The sequence below is a fragment of the Pongo pygmaeus genome, chromosome 7 (assembly GCF_028885625.2).
Source record: "Pongo pygmaeus isolate AG05252 chromosome 7, NHGRI_mPonPyg2-v2.0_pri, whole genome shotgun sequence".
Lineage (NCBI taxonomy): Eukaryota > Metazoa > Chordata > Mammalia > Primates > Hominidae > Pongo > Pongo pygmaeus.
This window is the reverse complement of record NC_072380.2, coordinates 61,564,215-61,584,455: the sequence shown is the minus strand read 5'-3', so window position 1 is coordinate 61,584,455 and position 20,241 is coordinate 61,564,215. Positions and strand designations below refer to the sequence as shown.

The 20,241-nt window shown below is 36.5% G+C and overlaps 1 protein-coding gene across 1 annotated transcript in view; it reads right to left on the bottom strand.

Moving 5' to 3' along the window:
* The window catches only part of SNTG1 (syntrophin gamma 1), an 873,149-nt gene extending 863,102 nt beyond the window's left edge, over positions 1–10,047 (bottom strand). The window contains exon 1 of the mRNA XM_054499229.2: positions 8,719–10,047. The gene's annotated coding sequence lies outside the window, so the exon portion shown is untranslated. The remainder of the gene's footprint in view (positions 1–8,718) is intronic.
* Positions 10,048–20,241: the final 10,194 nt, after the last annotated feature.

Here is a 20,241-nt window from a genome sequence, read left to right as displayed (position 1 = left end):
ACACTTATACATGTGAGCATTTACCTAGTACATAAAAACAGTATCCCATTTGGCCTCCTCCTGATTCTTGTTTTATTTTATAGTGGCATCACTAACATCTAGTCATTTAGTTTTAATAGGCTAATTTCTAACCTTCACCCAATTAGGTCCAGCTCTCATCACCTCAAGTCTGAATTCTGCAATAGAATCAACCCTGGTCCATCATGATTCACTGAAGCTTGTAAAATATGACTTTCAACATGTGATTATGCTGTCCAAAAACCTCTCTGTTTGTATAAGATTAAGATCAAGATAACACATGAACCCTTCAAGATTCTTTAGAATCTAAATGCCTCCGGTTACTTAGTTAGTAAAACTAAAGTCAATGAAATTCAGCTGTTCTGTTTGTTGTTGTTGTTGTTTGTTTTTTTATTTATTTACTGCAATCTAAAGCAAGTCAAGCCTATAATAGATGTTATAAGAAGAGAGGCAGTTTTTCTTCTTAAACCACTTATGAATAGAAAAGCATTAAATATTGATCCTAAATCTCAATTTTGACTTAATCTATAGAGAAGCATTTAACTTTCCTGGAGCTTGATTGTCCCATTTGCAAAACAGGAATGAAAAAGTCAGCTTCCTAGTCCTGCTGTGAGAATCACATGAGATTCCCTAAAACAAGACTCTAACAATCATGAATAACACATAGAATGTGAGAAAATAGTATTATGAATGGAAACTGAAGTGTAGGGTTACATTTTCCCAAATGCATTTATTATGCCCTATGAAGACTTTATACTGAAACCTCTAGTTCCAACTTCAAGGAGATTGCTTGGAAAAGAACACAATATGGAAAATAAAAACAAACAACTTAGGTGGATAATGGACAAATTTTAATTTTCTCTAATCGCTTAAAAGGATTCTTAAGTTGAGAAAAAGATGTGTTTGAAGAGAAAAATAAAGTTAATTTGTGAAGTTAATGAATTAGACAAACTACCACCATCTGACTTACTTTGACTCCAAATGTGCCCTATTGTATTACTCTTGATTGGCTCATCTATAATAATGGTGTAAAATGTACACAAGTAGATTAATCTACTTTCAGGAGTTTAACTTCTTCAAGATTAAAACCAGACCAGGAAAACAAAAGGGAAATAGTCTAGCTAAGCTGGAACAGGCTTTACCATGTGTTAAATAAGGAAATATCATTTAAAACTACTGAAAAAAAATCACCAAATATAGAAAAAATAACTATTCTGGAATAACTATTCTTTTATCCCCAATGATTTTTTAATCCGCATGTGTGTCCTTTTCATATTATTCATTTGTTAATAATATAGTAAAAGGACACCCACAAAACTTTGATGTGTTAATTACATTTAAAGTCAAACATTTCATCTTAAGACATTCTTTCCTTAGGAAAAAAAAAGCTTTTAGAGAAACAACAAGCCAATGAGCCCACTTTTGCTGAGTATTCCATCAACAGTAGATAAATTCAGTGACTTAGAAATCTTGGGTAGAATCTTCACTAGTATTGTAGAGGACAAGTGTTGTTCTTTTCTATCTTTTAATGTAGTCTCCCCTTTCTGCTGAAAACTGCACTATGCTAGTCATTTGTATCCTGGGAAGAGGGAATATTTGCAGATATTAGTCAATAAGTAATACCCCTCAATCATTGTGGTTTTGTAAAGCCCACCCTACTTCAAGATGCAGCCCAATATGTAATATTCCCTTGGTCAATCCCAGTATATCTACTGGAACTACTGAGGAAGTGAACCGGATTTGGAAAGGAAACACTGTAGACCTATAACTGGTAAGGAGGTGAGTAAGACAGAGAAAGAGATGAAGAGAGGGGGAGAAAAGAGAGACAGACAGAAACAGAAACATAGACAGGAGTGAGGGAGAAAGACAGTGAGAACAGAGAAAGAGGCAAATGTTATCATGTAGGCAAACCGTACTTTGGAATGAAGACAACACTGAAGAATGCGGATAGTATTTGAACACTTTAATCAAGCCATACCTGCTATAATCTGCTACTGCATGAGCCAGTAATTCTCTTTTGCAAATATATTTTTTGTTTAGTTGCTTATTTGGATTAAGCCACTTTAAGCTGGGATTTTGTCACTTCTAGCAAAAAAAGAAATTAAAATATACAAATACCAATTAGGCAAAATAAGCTCCTTTTTTTCCATCAATAATGGCAGAGTTGTTTTTCCCTTTGGCACAGTCATTATTAACAAGGATTAGAAAAGAAGAAATTACAAAAAAAGTTGCCATATATCAAACCAAAGCATAATCTTATCCATCCCTGTGTTTGTGCGGTTGTGTGGGTGTGTGGACTTACATTGCTGAACATACAATAAGACATCTGCCTCCAATTTGTGAAATCCAACAGAACATTCTATAGAGTGTGTTATAATTTGCTGATGAAATGTAAAAAATAACTTTCTAAAGAAATTATCTGTTTTTACACATATGAGTAGGCACAAAAGTAGAAAATTTGTATTCTGGGAAGAAGGAATATTTGCAGATATTAGTCAATAACTAATAATCTTTTCTTAGTCCCACTGTTAGTCAAGGTTATTATCTGGGTTATTGTAGCTGTTGCGTGTGTATGAGGGGCAAAAACAGTAGCTGGAAAAGATGCTGGAATAAAACATATTATGTAATATTATTGACCTATCTTCATTCCTATTTATTCTATGAGTTAATTTTTCCCCACAAAACTTTTGCCCATTCAAAAACATGAAGTATCTATTTTATCTCAGCCACTTATTATTTTTTAGGTTTATTTATTTTAAAATTGTAAAAACATATTAAGATGAACCTTTTCATCAAGTCATGGTTCATTGTCTCATTTTTAGATTAAAAAAAAAGGTCTGGAAAAAATCTGACTAAATATCTCAGTTTAGGGTTTCTATTAAATGTCGTTGAAATGGGAAATGAAAAGTTTCGGCAGCTATGTGTGGAATCTAGCACGTAGTCTGTTTCACTACATGCAAAATTTTAACAATTAAATTAGGTAAAGCAAAAAGTAGATTTCACACAAAATTCTCTGTTTTTAGTTCTTATGTTTTGTTCTAACTGAGCAGAGCTGAGTTGAGGACTCTTGACGGGCTCGCTTTCTGCAGTGTGATGCAGATCTCACTGGCTAGCCTCGCTCCTTACATGAACTGCCTGCACCCTGAGGGCATTTGAATTTACAATCTATGCAAAGATATATAGGTTTGAATAAGAAAACAGAAAAGGGAAAGTCTAGAACAAAGCATTAACAAAAGAACTATGTGGTGATGAGGACAGTATGTTTGGAAGAGAATATAAAGTATGGGGGATTTATCTGGAGAAATGAGAGAGCGGGAGTTGATCAGAGTCATGTGCATAGACGAGTCTAACAGGCTAAGTCATAACACTCACCAGCTTCAACAAATCCCTGGCAATGTGCTAGCCATTGTATACAATTTGCTCATTAACTGTTCCCAGCAACACATTGCAGTGGACATCAGACTCAGAGACTTCACATTCCTTGACCAAGTTTTTGTCATTAATGCCATTTCTATAACAGGATTCGAACTTAAGTCTGATTCTAAATCCCATGTATGTTCCACCGTGAGAGCACAGAAACATTTTCAAGAAGAATGGCATGACAGATGTGGAAGGAAAGTTTATGAGTTCAACTAAACATAGACGTTGTTTCTTTTCTCATGGACATAATAATGATTTACCAACAGGACCAAGGATACAGACGAGCAGTTAAATTAACATAAAGTGATTTACCCAAGTCCACACAACCAATTGATGACAAACCATGTTGAACCTCAGATTTTGTGTGTACTGGATGCATTTTTAACCATAAAATACTCTTTTCTCATCTATAAATTTCTTAATCTCAGATACTTATTTCTCACTGTGGCTCTCCTTGAAAAGATTCAAATAAAATTTATTATTTTTAATATATATATTTTTTTGAGATAGAATCTCATTCAGGTTGGAATGCAGTGATGTGATTATATCTCACTGCAGCCTCAAACTGCTGGGCTCAAGTGATCCTCCCACCTCAGCCTCCTGAGTAGCTGAGACTACAGGCACATTCACCACACCCAGATATTCTTTTTTAATTTTTTACGTTTTTTTTTTTCTATTGAAGAAACGAGGTCTCACTGTGTTGCCCAGGCTGGTCTCGAACTCCTGGCTTCAAGTGATCCTCTTGCCTCAGTATCCCAAAGTGTTGGGATTATAGGCATGAGCCACTGTACTTGGCCTTTTCATAGTTTTATATAAGTAATACACTATTGTTAAAATTTTGGTGCCATTTCTAAAAGATTTCTATTTTCTATTAGCTTATTTAGTGAATTTACCAGGCAAGCACTTATTCTTTTAAAAAACTAAATCTTAGACCGAAATTGTGAGTAAATTTGTTTAACATAGAGCATATAATTACTTCACAATTTTTAATTTTAAAAATGTCTTCAAGTATGTACATTACATATGATGAAGTAATAATAAGCAAGTATTCAAATGAACTGATTTAATGATACTCTTTTTGAAAAAAATATAACATGATCACTTTATCTTTGCTGACAAATTGAAGACCGAATTCAGGAGACCCAAAATGATTTTCTGACTCTTTCAGTGTGTAGAAAGTGCTGAAGAAACTTCACAGTGAAAATTTAAGGATAATTCAAAGATAAATTCTCTGGCCTCAAGACATTATTTTAATGACCTCTTACTCTCAGTTCTTTTTCATTTTATTTTTTTAACTGTTTCTGGGTTTGTGTGTGTGTGTGTGTTTGACAAAAAAAAAAATCTGAATTATATTACTAAGTAAGTGATGATATAATTTTTTATCTCTGGTGCAATTATATAATTTAACCACAAAACAATGCTGGAAATAGCTGTAACACCAAACATTGACTTATATTTCCTAAGCATACTATCAGTATATTTTTAGTGATAGTCTAGAAATCTACACAGACCAAATGTTGATAAATTACATTGAAAAAATCATAGTGATGTTTAAAACCCAACTAAGAAAAGCAAATAAGCAATAAAATACTGCTTATTCAGTTTTCTAAAGAGATGTCCTAAAGAGGCCTATGAATAGAATCTAGGCTTTGGACTAAATCAAGACAACATCTTAACAGCATTTCCAGGCTAGCCCCTTTGATCAGCCCGCATGCTGTCCACATTTCACTCCATGCTCACAAGCCAGCAGTCAAATCACAATGCTTTCTGGATGTTTTAGGATATGGAGTTTTGAAGTCTATTTCATCCTATGAGTTTCCTTATCCATATCACTAATGACAAACATCAATCGTCCTTTATAAAATAGAAAATTATGACACAAAGTGATAGATTCTTTGAAGGTCAAAATGGAAGTTGTTCAGGTCAACTAGGTTTGTCCAATTGATATAGAATGTGGTATCAGTTCTGAGTAATAAATACTTTTGAAACCAAGTCCACCTTCATTGAATATCACTTATATTTATACCATTAAGAGATGTAAAGGAAATGACTGCTGAATTATCAGGGAAGTATTATATTCCCTATGCTGAGAGTTGTTAAGTATAAGGGATGTGGCTGTTATATAGTAATTAGTGGGATTTTTTTGATGAATGAATGAATGCTATTGGAAATTATTTATAATAACTCACAGATATAACACTTGTTTCCAAAACACTCTCAAAATCACTGAATTTCAACTTTGCAGTATCCCACAAAGTAGGCATCATTCACTTATCTCATGAGTGTTCAGGTATCAGCTGTATGTAAATTATTGTGTCTTCATTGAAAAGTAAATTATCCCCAAATTTAAGGAAGAAAAATTAAGCTGTAGTGGATTGAGTGACTTGTAGAAGATCTTATGGCCTGCAGTTAAAAAATTCTGATCTTTTGATTGTCAAGTAGTACTTGTTTCCCTACAACATGATGTGTAACATGTTTCTCACCACAGGATGTTGTCTCTTCCAACACATGCTATGTGCTCACTCTGCTAAGCTAAATAGGAAGAAAACACCAAATTAGAGATCTCTCTCCATTTGAGTTCTATTCTATAACACACTGTACAGATTCCTGGAAGGTGAGATTACTACGGAAATAATTTCTGGCTTACAATATGCTTTTTTCTTTCCTAGTGGCTTTTGTCTTGCTTGACAGAACTAGGTGAGTAAGCAGGCTAGCTGCCTGGAATTTATAAATCTTTAAGTGGTCAAAAACAGCCAATTACTAAATATTAGCAATAGTCATTTCTTACTTTTATATTTTTTGATAAATGTTTGAACTTGGTTGAAACCCAAGTAAATAACTCCAAAGGCAAACTGTGAGCATTAAAATCCAATATGATTTCATGGTATTAATAATTACATTAGAATATACAAGTAATATTTATATAGTCTATGCAAAAATTAATCAAGAAGTGTTTTTATAACATTTCGGAAGAAGGCAATTGAATGGATTCCAGGGCTAATTTTAATTATCCTCTGGTCCTATATACACTTTACATTTTCTAGATTATGTAATCCCATCTCACTTGTCTCTTTTGAGTCTCAAATGTAAGCAACAGCCAACAACACTTAGTCTTATCCAATAAAACTTTTTTTTTTTTTTTAATGAGGAAAAGATAGTGTGTTTGGTACTCCCAAGACCTCATGCATCCTTTTTCTTTAGCAAAAAAAAATAACTATCAAAGCAAATAGATGTCCTTAGTGGGGTACAGATATCCCTTAATAAAATGTTGATTTTTCTTTAAAGACAAGTGATTCTGTGCAATAATGAAAATTGGTTTCCACTACCCCCTTTTTGTTTGTTTGTTTGACTATCTACTTTACAATTAGAGATTAGCATTAGGTAGGCATTAAGTTGCTTTCCCACACTCTATCTCAATGTAAGGACATTTCCCTACAGATGAGGATTGACAAGGGTTTCCATGCACTTTCATGAGTTTGAGGTGAATTAGAGTTATGTATTTCTGTGACTAAATCTCCTAAGGGATTAGGCAAAGGTAACTTTCACTTTGTGAGATTTCAGTTACACATAGAGAAAGCCTGCCCCCTCTGCCCCTGAGGAGGGAACTGCGGCCATATACACAGAGGAGTGCTTCTTGAAACACATTCTCTGCTTAGATTTTATGCCCTACTGACTAGGGGAGTCCCTCTGTGTTAATTAATTGACAGCCGAAATAATTGTCTAACAACATGCTGTAACTCTCTTAAAATATGATTAAGCCTTCCATGTGATAATTTCACTTCCATACCTCTCCCACTGAAGAAAAAAAGGATTGTGTTAAGAGCACATCATAGGTTTTCTGGGAAGGAATCCAAATCAATGTTACATGTTTCTGCTCCTCAGATAATCATTCTTGACCTATATAGGGCAACAGCGCCCCCAAGGAGCTCAGTGACATAGATGCCTCTGCTCCTTTTCTGCTAAGCAAGCAGGTTCATGGTAAGTGGTGACAGTTAAGAATGATTTTTCCTCAGAGAGTAATTGCTACACTCATCCAGCATAAAACAAGAGGACATCACCCACCAATGAATGCCACTGTAATGGCCTCCAATGATTTTTGTATTAAAATTGAGAAGGAAGGTATGTATAGATATGTATTAGAGCCATTTTACTATCAGTTACACACAACCAGTTAAATTAAAAGTAAAACCTAAAGATCTCCTGTAATTTTTCAAAGGGGTAAACTCTTTTCACAGAGTTGATTATGCATATCTCATCACATGTATTTACATGACTATAAAATTCCATCCTTGCAAGTCAAAACTCTTCACTGAACTGAATATACTCATTGGAATTGATCGAATTCTTAGTGAAATGTCAGGCACGGGTTATAAATTTGTGTAACTGCTTTTGCCCAGTGAACCCTTTTTATTAAAGCAGAATGCTTATCAAGGTCACTGTGAAAGATTGTAATTTTAAAGCTCCAGGGAATGACTAGAAATAAGAATCAACAGAAAACAGATGTAATTAGCATTTTAAAGTTTATGGTTTTTCGGGAACCTACTGGCCACTATCATTTTCTGGATTTCACTGACAAATGTATTTTGCAGAACTAGTAAGTTAGAATGATTTTGAAATCCAGCTCTCCTAAAGAGGCACACTAAAGCTTCTCATTGTCTGCTTTCTGGCAGATCAGGTTTGAGAAGGCAGTCTTGAGCTTTAAAAGGCTGGAAAGAGGGTGCTAAGTAAAAATATGAGTGTCTCCTTATGTAAGATCCTACAGGTGTAGGTATACTAGGGGGTTGGCATGGAGTGAGAAATCTGGTGTATACGTATACATGTATTTGTTCCCATGCATAGTTTGGTATACTATAACAATATAAAATATGTTAGAGGGCATGGTTAAATCCTCTCTATTTTAACTTTTTGAGTCTTGCATACTATGTAACAGAGACAGGATCACTTTTTATGGCATACATAAGACAACAAAATTATCTTGCCAAACGTCAGATTGTATTAGTTTTGGGAAAAAATAAACAAGATATGCACAGATCCAAAAAGATATTAGATAAGCAATAAGAAAAATGTCCAGCTAAAAGTTTACTGTAATTATGTAAGGCAACATGTATGTTATCTTGATTCTTCTTGTCACACAATGATTCAGAAACAATTATTTTAAAACAAAATTGCTTGTCTCCCCGTTAACCCCAGAAAAAATTACACTGCTTATGTTCTTTCTGTTAAACCATAAGACAAGTCATTAGAATTTTAAAAAACAAAAATAATAGCGCTATCACTTACCTGCCGAGCAATGAAATTAGATGTCTTTTCAGTCTCTCTAATGTAGAATTTTGAGTAGCTCTCCACTCTCTTTTCACAAAGCTATTTCCAAAAGAGTTGAAATCCACTCAAGACCATTCTGTTTATTTCAAGAAGTGTGGGCCTTTGAGCATTTCGACCCTACTGCACGGCCCATGATGTCTCAGAGCTTCTAAGAACTTCGACTTTACTCTCCTCCAGAATTCCCCCCAGGCCCCTATAGAAAAATGATTCTTGAAGTTGCTGCTGAGAGTTTAATCTGTGGAGCAAGCGTACTCCTCAGAGTCCTGTCCTTAGGTACAGCAGGTGTAGAGGGAGGGGTACTTTTCATCCATTAAGGAAGGGGGCCGGGAGGCGAGGGGGTAATAGGAGGCACCGCCTTTTAGCTGCGAGGAGCAAGTAGCCCAGCTGCCCGTGGCGACGACAGTGGCGGCAAGGACAGCGGAGGCGGCAGCGTAGTTCGGTCCCTGTGGCTGCAGCCCAGTCCGGAGACGCTGTCCATCCCCTCTGGTGCTGAAGTAAGGGGACGGGAGCCCCCAAGCCCAGGTCCAGGTCGCACTTTCCTCCACCAGCGAATCCAAGCAGCAGCTTCCTTGTCTTCCACCCTAGCCTTCTCCCCTCCGGTTCTTTTTTTTTTTTTTTTTTTTTTTTGGTAGGGGCTAATTGTTTTTCCAAATTAACAGTCTCATATTTATTTGGTGACAACGCTTCCGGAAAAACAGGAATCCGTGGGAAATAACATCTGAGCCTCCCCTGACTTTTCAGTGGCCCTGAACGAGTTTCCTAACGCCAGAAATGAAAGAAAACGCACGCACAGGGGCGCGCACACACACGCACGAGAGAGGCAGAGAGAGAGAGAGAGGGAGAGAGAAAAAAAATATATAGATTTGTACCGTGGAAAATCCAGAGCTTCTTTGGAAAGCTCGTGGATCTTTAATTACATAAGATGAAAAGGGCTATTTTGGAAGACTCCGCAATCTTGATTAACAATTAAGGGGACCACATTAAAATTTTGAGAAACCCAATTTGAAATTCCTAAATTAAACCCAGTGAAGATTCTTAGACCCTCCACGCGGAAACGATAGGTTATTGTTAAAATTTTAGAAGACAGAGAATGAAAGAATGAAAAAGACAAGAAAAAGCATCTCCAGTCGGCTACCTTTTAAAACGCTGCTGAATTGGATCGGGATCCTTGCAGAGCCTCTCAGAGGATCCGGCGAACGCAGCTCCTGTGAGTGTCAGAGATGGGCTCAGCGATCAGGGAGCTTGGAGGCCCAGGGCAGTGCTAGCGAGTCGCCCACAGCCTAGACTCCTGCAGAGGGTGCAGAAAACGGCTTATTTCACAAAGGACGGGATAAAGAAGGCACGAAGTCAGTCAGAGGGCTCGACCATCTCTGCCTTTGTAAAACCAGAGCAAAGCCCAATTTACTTTGTTTTTTTGCTTGGCTTTTCAGCCCATTTTCCCTCTGGTCTCCCACGCTGCCCCCTCGCCTCCCTACTCCGGAATCCGCGCTCTCCCGGGCCTTGCAGACTCTTCACTCCCGCTCTAAACAGCCCCCACTTGTGTCTGTTCCACTGCTCTTGGCAACTGGCTGACAACGAGCATAAAGAAGGGTATGGGTGCGTGGTCCCGAGTGCTGTCACCCAGGGCTCTGCCACCCACACTCGGCAACGGATGCAGACGCCAGTGAACTGAGACGGGAATTTGAAACACATAACGTTGACACTCTTGGAAAACCGGTCAAAACCAGGGCCATGTGGACCTTTGAAACTATGTGGAGTAAAGGGGGAAGATGGAAAGAGCGAGTCTGTAACACCGCCCGCCCTTGCAGGCTCCTAACTTGTGCAGTGTAGATTTCTGCACCAGGAGGTTGTTGATAGACATGAGAGGAAATTCAAGAAAGACTGGCGAGGGGCGCTGGTGTGTGTGGTGGGGACGGGGGTCGGGGAGGGGCGGGGCGCAACACTAATTTCTCCCGGGCTGTGGGAAGGGGCCGGAAGCCTGCTCCTGGCCTCCCTTCCCCGGCGACTTCTCAGGTTCTTCTTCTTCCTGTTCTGACACTAGAGGGAAGTCCTAGACGTTGTGCTTTCCTCCCACGCTTGCTTCCATCAAGGATTAGAGCGCGTTCCCGCTGGTCTGGAACCATCCATTCCAGGTAGGGGATCTTCCGTCCCGGGAACATCGCGCTCTCCAAGCACCGGCCTGCGGCGCGCGTGGGGGACGCGCGAGGAGGCGGCACAGCCAGTGGAGTTCCAGTGGGCTCCCTGGAGGAGAAACGTTATTGAGCCGGGAATCACTCGGGACAGAGAACCAAACAGGCCGCGGATTTACTCACAGGAAAAGGCCAGGCTTTGGTTGGACTTTGAGCCATTTTGCTGCTGGAGCAATGGCTTTATTTCCCTGCGGTGGCCACCAGCCGCCACCGCGGCTCGCGAGCTCCGGCTGGAAGGCGCCGCGCTGTGCTCCGCGCATTGCAGCCGCGGTCGCTGTGTGGAGCTGCACACGCAGGAAACGGTCGCCGTGGAACGAAGCCCTTGGTCAACTTTCTCTAACAGTCTTTTTTAACAGAGGATCTATTAAAGGTTGTGATTCTCTCTAAAACCGTGTTTGGGGAAGCCATCTGACCTCACGGAGACACACAAACCTAAAAAGAGTATCTGCTGCTTGAGGCTAATTTTTAAGGGGGTCTTTTGCTTTTCAGTCCATGTGAAAACATTGCTTAAGGTTATGGTAAATGAAGTTTCCCTTTTCCTTAGACAAATGTGGTCAAACACGTGCTTCTTTTTTCTGCAGAAACAATACCTGTCTTGTGTGTTTCAGAAAGTGCCCCTTTTGTTAGATGATTAAAACAAACCCCCCGTGTGAGGGTTATGCTAATCAGGGGCTATCCCTCCTTGTCAGCAAAGAAGATTTTCTCTGCTGTATTTAATTCTATGCTTACTTAGGTTGATTTAATTGATTGTTTAAATTATTTTATCAGGACATATGGAAACATGAATTCAATCACAGAAAATCAACACACCAAATAGGAGCATTTAAATGAAGCACAGAGTACAAAGATGTTGCTAATTAAAAGCATATGCACTTGATTATTCAGACCTAGAAGAACAGATTCTCTTCTTCCTGAGCACTGATTGAGTTTTATCCAGTCTCTCTCAATCTTTCTATCCCCCTCCCTCTGTCCTGCCAGTAAAAGAAAACAGAAACAGTTGATTAATTTGAACTGACAGTCCCAGTACGATTATGGTAGTTTGATGTCTTTTCTTCAAGAAGCAAAATCCACTTTATATTTTTTCTCATCAAGTTGCATAACCAGTTATGGAAATCAAGATGATGAAAATTAAATATGGCCTAACATCTGATGCTACAAATGAATATAAATGAAGTACAGCATGACAAAACCAAGGGACAAATAAGCTGAGGTGAATTAAAGAATTATATTAAGAAATTTCACCCCAGGAGCAGATTTTCCAAAGTCTGTTTTAAATGATTTTTTTAATTCTTAATTTAAGTTGCCATGATTTTAAAAATGTAAATATAGTAAAATGTGAATATAAATAATGAAAACAATACATGAAGCATTATATGCACAAGAAAATGTAGTAACCTAGCATCATTACTGTGAATTCTAAACTGGCTCATTCAATCCCTCTCTATAAAACTAGGTTATAATTCCCCTCTAGTCTGCTCTACACAGTGCAAAAATCTTAGAAAACATAATAGTTTGTGGAACATTTTGTAAACAATTGGAAGTCCTTTGGGTCAGGAAGTTTGAAATGTAAGTTGAAACCGCCATACAATATGATCTAAATGAATAGTCATTATACAGTATGTGAAACATTGGCTGTGTCACTTCCGGAAGCCTCCTGACTATTTTCGCATCTCGTTACTATATGTAAAATGGTGATAATAATAATAATTTTTGCTAGCCTCATAAACTGTCATAATACAAAAATCAACATATGTAAAAACTTTGTGTATCTTGTATATTTCTACAAAAATAAGTAGTAGCACCTATCATCTGTGGAGTATCATTTGCTCACAATTTTTAGACCTCAATTGAAAAACTGGTGGTTCCATTTAAAGGTTCTATTTTTAGCTAATATATATTTCTAATTATTTCTGTGTTTACTTCATGTTTCCTAATAGATATAGAGCTGTAATAGGCCAATACCTATATCCGAACCCTTTTCAATTAACAGTTTTAACATCTTCAGTATAAATTTGAGCTGCTTTTTAAAATTGTGTCCAAGTACAACTAAATATTACATATCTATTACCAATTATTTCTGAATTGGAACAATGATCCTATTTTAAAATATCCTTCTATGGGTTTTCAGATGAAATGTTACTGAGTTCTATTTTCTTTTGCCCCCTTTCAATGTAAGATCCCTTACTCAATCATACCTCTACTCAGCTAAGGAGTTCTATTTTGCTGAATTGTGGTCAGATAAATCTGGAAGACTTCATGGGTGTTTGCACTTGTATAAGTTGAACTTAGTTAACTTCAGTTGCAGGCAAAAGTAGATGGAAATTTGGACTCAAATGACCGAGGTACAAAAATCTGTCCCTCAGATTAGTTTAATTTTTCTTTTGCGGGAGGTAACAAGTGGCTGCCAGAGAAGCTTAGAAAATTGGATACTGTTAACTGCAACTGCCTAGGAGGGACATTTCATTTTAGAGAGTATTTCCCTAAGCATTTTCTTCTGTATTTCTGTTTTTTCTATTCACAAAAATTCTGAAGTTGAATTCCGACTTACTTCACAAAGAGTGCTACTTTCTGCCACTTGGATAAGTTACTTAATCTTTTTGAGTCTATTCACTTTAAAATGAAAATAATGCAACTTATTTAGTAGAGCTAATAAATAGCACCTGGATCAAGGTTTTGTCCATATGTGACAGACGGCACACTCTCTAGAAGATCTCTCCATGCCTCTCTGACAGGAACAGTGCTGCAGAGAATTTTTATTGTTCATTAACATCAGCCAGGAAATATGGCTGTATTTGAAGTGTGGTGTAGATAAAATTTGTATACAAATATGTGGAAATTCCACACACAAGATTTCACTACTATGGAAATCCCTTCACAGCTCAACAAATCATTCATAGTAGCAAGTTGCTAACCACTGGAAAAAAAAAATCCTTATAGGATATGCTGCCAGTTTGGGCTAGGGTATAAAATAGTTTTTAATTGCCTAGTAGCTATACTCCTTTCTAATAAGCATACATATATATTTCAGTAGCTTCCTTCTTAAAATATACGTGTATGTGTCTGTGTATGTGTGTGTGTGCAAGTATGTGTGTCTATGCATGTGTGCCTATAAATGTGTGTGTATGTATTTCTAAAAAGAAATATTACTTTGATACTTCCAGTTGGTGTTCAATATTAGCAGAATAAAATTCTAGGAAAAATTATCTAAAGTGGTCTTTAGAGAGCTACTTTCTTTTCACCTTCTAGTATACCATTTTTTCTTTAGAGACATCTAATTAGCTTCTATATTAAGATACCAATGAGTTCTCTATATCCAAAACCATCGTCAGTCATAATTTGGCCCTCACTATATTTAACTCATCTTACCTGACTTGCAGGCTGCCTTTGACTAGTTCAATGACTTTCTATTTTTTGAAACACTCTTCTCTTGGCCATTGTGACTCATTCACACAAATGGCCATTTTTCTTCAGCCTTTCTCGATGACAGATTATTTGCTCCTACTTCTCATTATTGGAATTCCACAGAAATTATTTCTGCAGAACTTATCTGTATTATATGCTTATATAATTTCATTCATTCCCATTGCTTTAAATATCATTTATATGACATTGACATCCAAATCTGTAGGGGAGTCCTTACCTATCCATTGAGCTAAAGATACTCATATGGAGAGAAAGAGACACAAGTTATATATTTGACATCTCTACCTGAATACTTACCAGAGATCTCAAACTTAACATATCCAAAACAACATTCTTGATCACCATCACAGAAAAACTTTCTTTGACCATGTCTCTGTCAAATACTGCATCATTACACACCTGCTTAAAGATCACAACCAACTAGTCGTCTCAACATTTATATTCTCTCATTACCCACCATCTCCACAGAGTCAACAAAGACTGTTGCTCTTGTTACTAACATAGGTTCCAAATCCATGGACTTCTTCCAATATAACTTTTTCATTCTAGTTCGGGCTGCTAGAGTTTCTTGTCAGTACTAATGCAGTCTACTAATTTATTTCATTGTGGCATGTTTTCCCTGTGGAATCCTTTCTCTGCACAGCAGTAGGAATGAATTTATGACAACATGAACCATGCCATATTGTGCTATTGCCTAACCCTCCAAGGTTTTCTAATGCACTTGGGGCCATGTCTAGCTTTGCCTGTCTGATTCTTATTTTATTACTCTTTCCTTCTTGATCCCTGGCATTCTGGGTTTTCACACTGGACTCTGCCTGTGCCATTCCCATTCCCATAATCTGAAATACTACTCCTAGATCTTTACACGGCTACCCCCTTGTTTTCCCTTGTGATCTCAGGTCAAACATCTCATTTTCAAAGAGGATTCTTCTGACTAGCTAATTTAATAGGTCTGCAGTCTCTATCTGTCCACCAATTTGTTTTAATGTCTTTAAAGAAAGCATCATAACAAGCAGAAATTATTGGTGTATGATTTTTTTGTTCTTTCTCAACAACCTAATGTCACATCCAAAGGAACTAGAAAAACAAGAATAAAACTAATAGGAAAAAAGAAATAACAAAGATCAGAGCAGAACTAAATAAAACTGAGACCCCAAAACCATTCAAAGATTCAACAAAACTAAAAATTGGTTATTTGAAAGTGTAAACAAAATTGATAGACTCTTAGCTAGATTAGTTAAAGCAAAAAGAAAGAAAATTAAACTAAACACAATAAAAAATGACAAAAGTGACACTACAACTGATACCACAGAAATATAAAAGATCCTCAGAGATGACTATGAACACCTCTATGTGCACAAACTAGACAACCTAGAGGAAATGGATAAATGCCTGGAAAAACAACCTCCCAAGACTGAACCAGGAAGAAATTGAAAACCTGAGCAGACCAATAATAAGTTACAAAATTAAATGTATTTTTTAAATTCTTAATTTAAATTGCCATGATTTTAAAAATGTAAACACAGTAAAATGTGAACATAAATAATCAAAACAATGTATGAAGCATTATGTGCACAAGAATATGTAGTAACCTAGCATCATTACTGTGAATCCTAAACTGGCTCATTCAATCCCTCTTTAAAAAAATTAGGATACAATTCCCCTCTAGTCCACTCTACACAGTGTACAAGCCTTAGAAAACACAGTAGTTTGTGGAACAGCTTTGAAATCAGTAATAAAAAAAAAAATCTACCAACCAGAAAAACCCCAGGACCAGGTGAATTCACAGCCAAATTCTACCAGATGTACAAAGAAGAGCTCATACAAATCTTACTGAAACTATTCAAAAAAACTGAGGAGAAGCGATTCAATCCTAACTCAGTCTACAAAACCAGTATATCATCCTGATACCAAAAGCTGGCAAGGACACCACAATAAAAAGAAACTACAGGCCAATATCCCTGATGAATACAGACACAAAAATCCTCAACAAAACACTAGCAAACTGAATCCAGCAGCACATCAAAAAGATAATTCATCACAATTTAGTGGGTTTCATTCCTGGGATGCAAGATTGGATCAGCATATGCAAATCAATACATGTGAGTCACTACATAAACAAAATTAAAAACAAAAATCATATGATCATCTCAATAGACACAGAAAAAGCATTCAATAAAATCATCTCCCTCTATAATACAAGCTGCATGAAACCAAAGACCTTGTGTGCCTTGAGTGTCTCCTGTACTAGAACAATGCACCAGAAGATTGTAGATGCTTAGTAAATAGTTCAGAATTGAACAACCAAAGAATAAAGCTGTATGATAATTGCTGAACATACAAAACTAAACCAAATAATGTCTTTGCTCTTCAGATTTCAGAAATATTTGTTATTTATAGACATGAGAGCCTTAATATTGTAGTTATTTCCCTTAAGAGTGGCTTTTTAAAAATATACTTATATATTTCCACGTTTTCAATGTTGCAATAAAGAATTTATTTTTACAGAGGTGCACCTCGTATGCCTTCACAATTCTAATTTTTAGTGTAATTAATGGGATAGCTATTAATGTGTAAAATTACTAAAACTATTCATAGTCTGGCAAAAACAAAAGTAAAGGCATAGAACCAGATTTCATTGTAAACATTCCCCCATGCACTCTGATCTGCACTTCTTATGCTTTCATTATCTTCACTTCATTATTTTTACTATATTTACTTTTCATCATCTTCACTTTCTTTTGCAGAAAGAATAGTATGTGATTATTTTTATTTATAAACGCATTTGATTATAAAACCAATAAGATAACTATGAAGAAAAATGGAATGGAATGAAGAAAACAATCTGACACATTCTTACCAATTACATTATAATTTTATCGTATTTTCTCCTAACTTTTTACAATGTGCCATCTCCCCACTGATTAACACAGTATACTTACAATTTTTACCAAGCCTTTGCAATTTAACACAATCTGTAAGATTTTCTATGTGTTATATAGTCTTTATAATCACTTTTAAAGGCTGCATATAATTCCATCATGTGAAGGTAACATAATTTGTCATATCTTTATTTTATGACATTTAGTGTATTTTTAATTTTTATGTTATATGAATAGCTTCATGGATATACTTTTTCCATCATTTGAATTATTTTTGGTGGAAGAAGAGTCAAATCAATGCAAATATCAGCCTAAAGTACCTGCTTACTTTTATGGTTCTAAATATATGGCCTTTGTGTATGGAGATAGGTGTATGAAAGAGAGAGAGAGAAACACAGAGAGAGAGAGAGAATAAGATGGCTTGTAGTCAAAGAGGAATTTTGCTAGCCTACTCTGCTAGGAAGAATCATTAACATTAACCACCTATTGTGATGGGTGAATGCTATTATACTGTTATTCTCTCCGTGATCCATTATATAGAGTTTCCCAAGTGAGAGATAGCCTGATTTCAAATCCATATGTGCAACTTTTACTTGTGACTCTCCCTATGGGCTTATATTTACAACCACTATTCATTTCCTTTAACCACAGTATCTTAATATGTGTGTGTCAGCATCACAAACCTCTTGTAATATTAAATTTTCAGCCTCTCAGGAGGGTGACTATCTGCTTTTTAGAGGCATACTCCCCAGCTCCCCAAGAGCAAATTCTTGCACTTTTGTAAATACCATAAAACTTGCACTTTTGTCAAACTAAATAAAAATGCTACTCAAGTGTGGTGAAAACATTCTCAGTCAACTTTTTGGGAGTGAGAACCATTTAATATCTTTGAAGTTCTCTCTGGGGTCCTCCTGGGTAGATTTCAGATAGCATAAATACTTCAAAAAAGATCATCCAAAAAACAAGCTCATTCAGATTTTAAGGGACAAGTTATAATAAAAGACAAGTAAACGAAACTTTTCATCTCTTTTCTTTTTTAAACTTACATTTGTTTATTTTTTGAAAACATCACAACCAAACACAATACCAAAGGCAATATATAAAAATAAAAAGTGGTGATACACTCCAATAACTATAGATTGTACATAACATGATCATTGCTTTCTTTTTATACTGATTTATAGCCTTGTAATATTCCTTAGGGGGGGAAAACCCAACGTTCGGAAGAAATGTAAATATATATTATGTTATAATCTATCCATGCAATAGATTATGTAACAGTCTGTTGTTCAGACACATATCTACCAGTCTGCCTGTCTGTGCACCTATCTACCTACTTAAATATTTACCTACTTATCAAATGGATTGATTGAAATAACAATTTAATTAATTACCTCTGTCAAGCCACACTGTGCAATGAGTCTAGGCAGTTTTCATAAAGAGTTGGAATCTATTTTTTCACCCCTTGAGTCAGAGTAGCCTGGAGAGTTGCATTTAGTAATAGGATGTGGCAGGAGTGGTGTTATGTTAGTCCCAAGTCTGGGCCTCGAGAGCTCTTGAACGCTTTAGCTATCATGTGGGCCTTTTTCCCCACCATGATGAAAAGGTCATGACTGCTAGAGGATGAGAAATGATACAGAGAACAGCTGAGTCTTCTCAGCTGACTCTATCCTAGCCCAGCCATTCCTCAGCAATCCCTCCAGCTTACAAGGATATATGTGCAAGCCTATCTGAGAGTAGATGACCAACATTCATGACACTAAGTTTTGGGATAATTTGTTTCATTAGAATAACTAACTAATATAATATCTTATGTAGAATTCAAATATCACATTTCCATGATTCCTTTTCCAAACAACCAAGTTGATTAGTCACAATCTCCTCTCTCTTTATATACCTATTTATGTGTGTGTGTAAAGAAGAGATCTCACTATGTTTCCCAGGCTGATCTTGAACTTGGTTTAAGTGCTCCTCCCTCCTTGGCCTCCCAAACAAGTGCTAGGATTACAGGAGTGAGCCCCCTCGCCCAGCCTCTGCTCATATAGCACTTGATAAGTGTTTCTTTTTGTTTTTTTTTTTCATGTAGTGAAAGCAAATGAAGTAAGAAATAAAAAAACCAAACATCAATTGATACTTAATTCTATAGTACATTCACACTGAGTTACAATTCCTTTAGCTATCGTTTTAGAGTTTTCAAGGCAAAATGCGGAAATGTACTGACTTTTATAACTTAAATCCTAGAAAAGTAGATTGACCTTTGGATCCTAGATCTTGAACCTGTAGTACAGACATTACCACTCTTGTCCTGTTCCTACTACGAGCTGGCTGAATGTTCCAAACATTTAATGAAAAAGTAGGACATAGCTCCAGATTCCTATCCTCCAACAAATACGTTGGGAAAAATGTATTTTTTATCCACCTGTCTCTCTAGGAAATAAGCAATGAAAGGGGCTAGAATCTTATGATCTTTGTACTTCAAGTAGTGAACACATGAACTGGTTTCTAACAGTGGCTCAGTGAAGGTCTCTGGAATGCATGCAGAGGTCTGTGGAAAATTCTCATACCCAGTAACTTTCTTCTCCCTCAACTACATTGCAAATGTGTCTGACCTTTAGCCCGAGAGACCACATGCTGCTCCTAGCTAATCGTGTTTTCATCTCTTTTCAAACCTTCCTTGTTTCTGAGTTAGGAAGTATGAAAACAACACACATACTCTGACATGCAAATAAGCCCCTAATCCTAGAAGGAAATTGAATGGTTCCCTTCACAAGTAGTTTCTTACACACATCGCAGAACCTCACACATAAAGGCCAGACATATGTTTTAATCTTGGAATAAAATTTATTTTATTCTGTTCGTATAATTTAAATATTACTGTTTCTTTACATAAACTATATATGTACATATATAATATATGTATATGGTGTCATAGAGAAATACTTTCATGCAAAACAATTATGTCTGCCTTTAAGTAAGTTTAATATTTC